Raw genomic sequence first — 8,593 nt, forward strand, 5'->3', positions numbered from 1 at the left:
TAGTATTTTGTTTTTGGTTTTTTGTTCTTTTCAAGTTGTCAGTGTCTGTTTCATTTTTTTAGCAGATGTGAGGGCAAAGGGGACACCAGGAGCAGAGTTAGTTGCAGGGCGGCGGGTGGGAGGGGGACATTCTGCATTCCTCAAATCTCTCTGGGACCATTATGTGCTTAAAAGTTACTAAGAGCAGATCTACCCCAGAGAATTAACCATAAATGTGGATTTTACAGTGATTAAGGAGACAGTTTCCTCTCCAAGGAGTCTAATGTTCGAGGCAGTGGCTGATGGACGCTGGCTGGCCTCATCAAGCCCCCAATCTTGCAATTGATGTGTGTGGGCAGCCCCCTAGCCTAATGACCCAGGAGCCATTGGATCCAGTTGCTCCCTTGGATCCAATTGCAGAACCTTCCACTATTTCCTCTCACTATACCCCCAGACTCATGAAAAGAAATAACACTTTGCACTAATATCATCCCCTCCATCTGAGGCTTTCGAAGTACTTTAATTAAGGCTCACAGCATCCCTGGGAGGGAGGTGTGATCCCATTTCTACAGCTGGGGGAGGCCCAGTGACTCCTGGAGTATGAACAATCCAGCAGAAGGTCAGGCATGAACATTTCAAATGCCTTTTAGACTGGAGCAATTATAGTAATTTCCTCTCTAATGTTACAATAATAATTCCTCTTGATACCACTGGGAGGAAAGCCGATTAAACTGGCTGAAGGGAGCTTGCTAAGCTGCTCAGACCTCTGGCAGACATTGCTTTTGTTTGGACTGCCAGGTAAGCAGAGTGAAAACTACAGGAATAGGCTACTAGACTTTAAGGTCAGAAGGGACCATCCTGATCATCTAGTGTGACCTTCTGCACATCACTGGCCACAGACCCTCACCCACTCACTCCTGTAATAGACCACTAACCTCTGGATGAGTTACTGAAGTCCTCAAATCATGATTTAAAGACTTCAAGGAACAGAAAATCCACCATTTACTCCAGTTCAAACCAGCAAGTGACCTGTGCCCCACAACAGAGAGGAAGTCAGGAAATAAACAAAAACCCAGGGTCTCTGCCCATTTTACCTGGGAAAATTCCTTCCCAACCCCAAATATGGAGATCAGTCAGACCTGGGGCAGGTCAGCGAGACCCACTAGCCTGACACATGGGAAAGAATTCACTGTAGTAACTCAGAGCCCTCCCCATCTAGCATCCGATCTTTGGCTGTTGGAGATATTTGCTACTAGCATTCGCAGATGGGCCACATGCCATTGTAGCCAGTCTCATCATACCATCCCTTCCATAAACTTATCAACCTCAGTCTTGAAGCCAATTAGGTTTTTAACCCCCAGTGCTCCCCTTGGAAGGCTTTCCAGAACTTCACTCCTCTGACAGTTAGAAACCTATGTCTAATTTCAAGCCTAAACTTGTTGATGGCCAGTTTATATCCATTTGTTTTTGTGCCAACATTGGCACTTAACTTAAAGAACTCCTCTTTCTCCCTGGTGTTTATCCCTCTGATGTATTTAGAGAGAGTAATAGCTCCCCTCAACCTTTATTTGGTTAGGCTAACTAAGCCAAGCTTCATCTGTCTCCTCTGGTAAGGTAGGTCCTCCATTCTCTGATCACCCTACCTACCCTCCTCTGCCATCTGTTCCAGTTAGAATTCATCTTTCTTAAACATGAGAGACCAGAACTGTACACACTATTCTGGATGAGATCTGACCAGGACCTTTTAGAATGGTAATAACACTTTCCTACCTCTACTGGAAATACCTCGCCTGATGAATCCTAGGATTTTATTATTAGCCTTTTCCTTGGCCACATCACAGTGATGACTCATGGTCATCCTTTGGTTGACCAGTCCATCCAGCTCTTTCTTCTCCTCTGGCACTTCTAAATGACACGTGTCGAGCTTATAGCAAAAATTCTTGTTGTTAGTCCCAAAGTGCAAAACCTTGCACTATTAAATGTCATCTAATTTCTATTACTCTTTTCAAGGTCATCCAGATCTTCTTGTATCATATTCCAGTCCTCCTCCACATTGGCAATACCTCCCAACTTTTTCTCAGCCACAAGTTTTATTAGCACACTCCCACTTTGTGCCGAGGTTGTTAACGAAAATGTTAAATGAGATTGGTCCTAAGGCCGCTCTGTGAGGAACTCCACTAGTAACCACCCTTGAGCCTGATGATTCACCTTTCAGTATGGTCCACTGAAGTCTCCCCTTTAACTAGTTCCTTACCCACCTTTTAATTCTTGTATTAATCCCCATCTTCTCCAATTTAACTTTAATTTTCCCCGTGGAACTGTATCAAAAGCCTTACTGAAATCCAGGTGGATTAGAGCACTACTGAATTTCTTTGTCTAGAAAAATTGGTTACAGTCTCAAAGAAAGATATCACGTTGGTGTAGCACAATCTACCTTTTGTAAAACCATGTTATAATTTATCTCAATTACTATTCACCCCATGTCCTTAACTACTTCCTCTTTCAAAATTTGTTCCAAGACCTTGCATACAATTGTGGTCACTAGCCACCAAGGGAGACAGGAACATAGAACCTGGATGTGGTCATGAATAAGTTATGGGAAGAGGGGATAATGGTGAGAAGAACAATATGGGAGAGGTGGTAATAGGGGTCTGGAAATGTGCAAAGTTACAAAGAATTTAGTTTGAATTTAGTTTTGTTTTTAAACAAGTGTAACCATTTGGATAGGTATATTTGCAGGCTTCAGTAGCCGCACAGCCCATGCTGTCTTCACTGCAAGAAAAGTGATTTTATACTGAGATAACTGTCTTAATGTAAAATCGTAGTGGAGACAAGGTATACGTCATTTTTACCTCCTCATGGCTAGCTGATGTAAACCTCAGCTGGTGCGGGTATTGAGTTGACCTTGACTAGCTACAGTAAGATTAAAGCCTGCCTGTGGCCTTGCCTCCACTAGGGTATTTACAAAGAGATTGTTATCTAGAGGTAAAAACAAAATACTTTTTTTGCAGTAAAGATGTTACTTCAGGTTTCCCTAGAACTCCCCACCTCACTTCAGTGCAACCCTCCTACAATCCTGCGAGCAGAAGTTGTTTTCTTACCTGGCATGTTTTGTTTTATTCCTCCCCCTCAGCCCCCCAGTATTTCAGAGTTGTAGAGAGCTAGTGAATAAAGATAAGCACTGCCAAAGGGGTGTTTAAGCCCCATTGAGCTTTATAACAAAGATCTTTGTTCTCCCCTTTCTCAGCTCAGTTCTGCTACTAAAAGCATTTGGTTAAAACTCAGCCATGCTGCTGAATAAGACAAGTTTTCGTTCTAACACATTTCCCAAACTGAAATGGGACCAGTAGCATGTAATCAACAATTTCCCTTGCTTGTAAAAATGCAACAGGGCAAAACCCATTACTTTTACAAACATAGAAGGGGATACTTATTTTACACACACACAGTACCTACTTTAACTCTCAAAGATATGGGCTGAATTTATTGTCTAGCTCGAATGTATTCCAAAATATGTTCAGCTGTTAAAGTGAAGTCTATTGCTTCTGAAGCTATCAGAAAGAGTGGAAGATTTATCCAGTAGTGCTGGAACAATTTTTATACAGGGTATGCTGAGAGCCATTGAACCAAACTGTAAACCCTGTATATAATGGAAACCACTTTAAGCCAGGAAGTGCAGCAGCACCCCTAGTTCCAGCATGCACGCGTGTGTGCATATGTATCAGTTTAGGCAGGTAGATATGATGCATGCTGAGGTATACAGTTAATTGGCTGGGAGCAATATTTTTATGGTGACTGGCAGAAGTTTTTTGTTTGTTCTGCAGACCTTTCCACTGAAAGGGATAGGGAATGAAATCAATGGGAAAAGAACTAAGTGCTTTTAGAAATCTTCTCCCTAAAAAAATCCAAGTCAATGCTATAGGGCACCACTAATAGACTACACTCATCAATTTTACATTTACTGCACTATCAGTGATCCAGCTATTTATATTACTTTCAGTCTATCGTTTAGAAACAAAGGGAAAGTATATAAAGGACTGTGTAGTCATCCCACTTCAACCATTCATTGTATAGTCATGTGAAGTCTGCTCTCAGATTTTCTCTTTTTCCTCCCCCTGGAATGAATCACCCAACCCACAAGGGCTCATCTACTGCAGGGGGAAGTAAGGAACAATCACTCCTAAACAATAGCAGGAGTCATTAACATCTTTCCACAAGGAGCCTGATCTTGGAACATTAAATGCTGTATTAGCCAAAGTACTTTAGAGGAACAAAAATAAGGGAAAATGGAAATAAAAAGTTAATGTTTATTTTGTTAAAGTGTCCAGTCTTACAAGTCTTTCAGAGAAAGCATAGCAGCCTTCAGCACTGGAGGTGCTGTTACCTGCCTTATCATAATCCAACATATAAGGCTTAACTCAGTTTCACAATTCTAAAGTGTCATACCAGAGTGTGGAGGACACCAAGCTACAACGGTGAGGGTACTTTTATAAGCCATGTGAAGTGTTTAAGCCATGAGTTATGTCCTGAGGAAGGGGACATAGCAGCTGTATAGACACTCTTATTATGAGGTCCTGTCAGTTCTTTTCACACAGCCCGCACTAGTTTGCTCTAAACAAGAGCAATTCGCACAGCTCCCCATTTGTTCATAGAACTTCTTGAAAGAGCAGATCAGTGGAGAATGTGGGATTTTTAGAAATCCCACATTCAGCTTTTCTTGCCAGGCAGCTTTACTCCATCTTGACTTGCTAGACTCCCCTTTCAGCTAGGGCTATTCATAACTACCTGCTATTTTTAAATAGTAAGTTAATGGGTCAGATTTCAGAAGTGTTTCAAAGCAATATATATTAGTCTCCAGCTACAGCAGGAGAAAGTGGGGAGAGAGAATGTGCACTTCCCGCTGATATTACTTGCCAAATTGGTGCTCAACTCCATGCAGATGGGAGAGACAGAACCCATTTTTTTTTTTTTAACTGGATGGTTGACAGCAAGATTGCAGCATCCAGTGTGTAGCTAAAGGTTTCTGAACAGTACTGCTAAATGAGATTAAAGCCTATGTTAGTACTTGAAGTTTTCAACCTCTTGCAAATGCTGAGTAACAGCTCAACACAGGTGTTATTACAATTTAAGGCATATGACCATTTTGTTCTTCGTTGAAGAGAATAGACATCATATCAACATTTTAAAGATCATTGCTGGATAAGGATAGAGCCAACAGGAACAGCTGGCCACATGAATGACACTAGGGCCTTGGCTGCACTGGCACTTTACAGTGCTGCAACTTTCTCGCTCAGGGGTGTGAAAAAAACACAAACACACTCCTGAGCGCAGCTGTGCTCCCAGCGCTGCAAAGTGCCAGTGTAAACAGTGCCCCAGCGCTGGGAGCGCGGCTCCCAGCGCTGCAAGCTAATCCCCACGGGGAGGTGGAGTACATGCAGCGCTGGGAGAGCTCCCACGGCAGCGCTTTGGAGTTTCGAGTGTAGCCAAGCCCTAGTATGAGTAAACATCACTAGAGTAATCACCCTACTGCACTTCTAAAGCAGGCACCCCATCTATTCAAAAGAGCCATCCTACCTCAGGAGAACTGGAAGAGAATGGAAATCACAGACTAAATGAGGTTTCAAAATATTTATTCAATCAAGTCCCTTTCATAAAAAGGAAGTGGCTGAAATGGAAAAGGCTTAAATAATAAAATGACATGAAATGGAAATGGCTTAACGCCTCACCACTGTTCAATCCAATAAGATTTTGGAGCTTATTTTCCTCGTACCTCATCTGCTGCAAAACATGAATATGTTTTCCAGTTTCCTACTTATCTGTTAGAACAAAAACTGAGGACCTAAGTGTGGTTCAGAGACTGAAAGTGACCTTAAAATGTTATCCATGCTGATAATCATCAAGAGTTTGGTTTTGTTAAAAAAATGAAAGTGAGCACAAAACAAGTGGTGGAGAAAAAGGTCCTGAGGTAGGATGCTCTAGGGGAGTGAAAGTAGTTAATACAAAGTAGAAATAAAAATCATGAATACCTCCAAATACCCAAGAAAGAGTTGAGGGGCACAGTAAATTAGTTCCACCTGTAGGTTAACAGTGGACCAACTGGTAAGTTCAGTAGAAGAAAAAAAACACAAAACCACAAAACAGACATTCCAATGCATTGTTTCGAAGCACAGCAAGATTTAAACACATTTAACAGATTCAGCTTCTGCTACCTTGGTTGGTTCAAATTCATTAGTTGCAACTTAAACATCAGGCCACTTACCATCACAGCTAGAATTCAGTTTACCAAAAAGCTTAGAACTGTGGTTCCTATTGTGGCACAAGTGTACCTGGGATAAATAGTGGCCCCAAGAACTAGTTCAACTCAGTAGTGCTGTTAGGAGACATTTGGCTTTAATTTAAGTTCTGTTTTTAGTTTAGCAGCTAACATATGCAGATCCTGGTTATTACTATTAGAATCCTTTAAGACTACCAGTAAGAAGAAACACTAATCAGAACCTCACTGGTCTGTTTAACCTGAACAGGTTTCCTAGGATAGTACACAGGTCATTTGCAGCCCAACTCAGCTTCTACCTGATAACCCACTTTAAAAAAAAATACTAAAAAAATGGGGCATTGACTGACTTGCCTATAGTTGGGAAAGAGTGTGTTAGCTAGGTCACTCAAGGGTTGAGTGATCAGGAAAAGGAAGGGAACTGTACTGGAAAATGAGAACTTGTCCTGTTATGGGCCAATGTCTGGATAAGTATTGAGCAACTGTAGGTGCACAGCAGCTCAGGTTTTGACCCCACACTTAAAATTCAAGCTCTCCCCCACCTCATGCCTCTGAGATCTGCTAGTGTAGCTCCAACATCTGCTTGAAGGAAGAGGAAAAGTGCATCTCAGCTAGTTCACCAATTCAGGGTGAGGCATTTCAATATAACCTTGGCTTCCATTATGACAAGTTTTCAAAAACTCTTTATTCATTCTGATTTTGCCCCTGGGGGAGCTATCTAGACTTCTTGTAACAGTCCTGGTTGAAATATTTAAAAAGCAGCAAGCAGCTTGTGTTTCCATGCATGATCAATACTGGTCTTATATTTGCTTTGTGGAGCTGGGTCAAACATAGGCGTATACTTATTTTTCGAACAGTAGAAAACACTCTAAAAAGAGGAAGTCTTCCCCCACCCCACCCCCGCCACCCCCCAGCAGGATGGTGGTTTGTCCTAAGGATGAGCTATACAGCAGTTCAGGAGGCCTGCGTGTTACTATGCATATTTCTAGACACTTTACAGCAAACTTTCTGGAGTTCAGTCTATTTATACAAACAGTTCAGGACCTAAATTAAATGCAGTTTTATATAACTAAGAGCCCACCTTCAGTACAACCAGAAGAGTCAGGCAAGTCCGGTGCAGAACCTTAGCCCACTTTCCATAAGCAATGTTATAACTCTGCACAGTCCAAGGACCAGTTAGATCTGTGCAAGCTACAACTAGTAAGTTGTTTTGTAACCAGGTACCATGACTGCTGTAGAGTAGATGGGTCCTAATCATACAGTCCCAGGACTGGTTCAGGGCTCAGTAAAGAATTGCAAAACACCAAATTTAATCTAGCAGAGTAGGAAAGACAGACTCCCTCCCCCATCTGCAAGGTCCTTACTCTGACTATAGAGAGTCAGTTCAAAGCAGCATTTGTACTATATCTTGAAACAGATCAATTTTTTGAGTAAGCAGTCTCAAGTCCCCCCCAGCAGGTTCACTGCCCTCCTTGTGAATACAAAACCCTAGCATGATTGGTAAATCCCATTCTGCAAATCATTAGCATCACACTTCTAAATCCCAGTCTGATCTCTGATACAGTGCATTCTGAAATAGCTAACACACTTCCTTTCACCAATAGCCCCATATCTGTTGTAATTTCAACACACACTAAAATCACATTAGAAATGTGAACCTGTCATCCAGAAGAGCTTTTACAGCACTTTTTCCTCTGGAAAGGAGGGGAACTAGGAAAACATGCAAACAAGAGTTGATTGCGTTATCCCTTTGGATTGTTTGACTTTTCATGATGAATGGACTAAGGGAGACAGACTTTATACCCTTCTCAGAAGCGTTTCTATAAACAAGCTAAGTTTTCCTAGCTTTCAATGTAGCTTTATTTAAACATCTGAGCATCAACAAATCCAAAGCCTAGTTAAACAGATTGTTTCAACATTTCTAGTGTGTATTACATCTGATGCAGAAAGAGAAGCTGTAGTGTTCGTTATTGCCCAGAAGATCTGAGACAGAGGGTGTCTATGCTTTGCCCAACTCAGGGCTTTGGTGGCAGCTTGCAAGGAACCCAGTGCCTGCCCACCCGCCGTCCCCGCTTTAATATGTAGGTAATGCCTGCAAATACTACATATCCCAGCAGGCAGTGCACCAGTCTTGGAGGATCCAAGCAGCTGGGCAAGGTGGAGCATTGCTTACTGGAGCTGTAGGGTCCATAGGCTTCCCCTTCTAATGAACACAAGGTGGCTTTGGGGTGAATGGTAGAAATGTAAGCCACACTTTAACCACCCTGGTTTGAGAACATGATTATGAGTAGCTATCACTAAGCTATGGCTGCCTCTGCAAATGCAGAAGGGGTTTTGCTGAAC

At 42.1% G+C, this 8,593-nt stretch overlaps 1 protein-coding gene and 1 long non-coding RNA gene across 2 annotated transcripts in view; one reads left to right on the forward strand and one right to left on the reverse strand.

The window, feature by feature from the left end:
* KYAT1 (kynurenine aminotransferase 1) overlaps positions 1-8,593 on the forward strand; it is an 86,800-nt gene that overhangs the window by 30,152 nt on the left and 48,055 nt on the right. The window lies entirely within an intron of this gene.
* On the reverse strand, positions 5,593-6,040 carry LOC127036251 (uncharacterized). The gene is made up of 2 exons (XR_007770049.1): positions 5,678-6,040; positions 5,593-5,644 (listed from the first exon to the last, which is right to left on the reverse strand). It is a non-coding gene; the product is annotated as an uncharacterized LOC127036251 (long non-coding RNA).

Source organism: Gopherus flavomarginatus, chromosome 17 (genome assembly GCF_025201925.1).
Source record: "Gopherus flavomarginatus isolate rGopFla2 chromosome 17, rGopFla2.mat.asm, whole genome shotgun sequence".
NCBI classification, from domain to species: domain Eukaryota; kingdom Metazoa; phylum Chordata; order Testudines; family Testudinidae; genus Gopherus; species Gopherus flavomarginatus.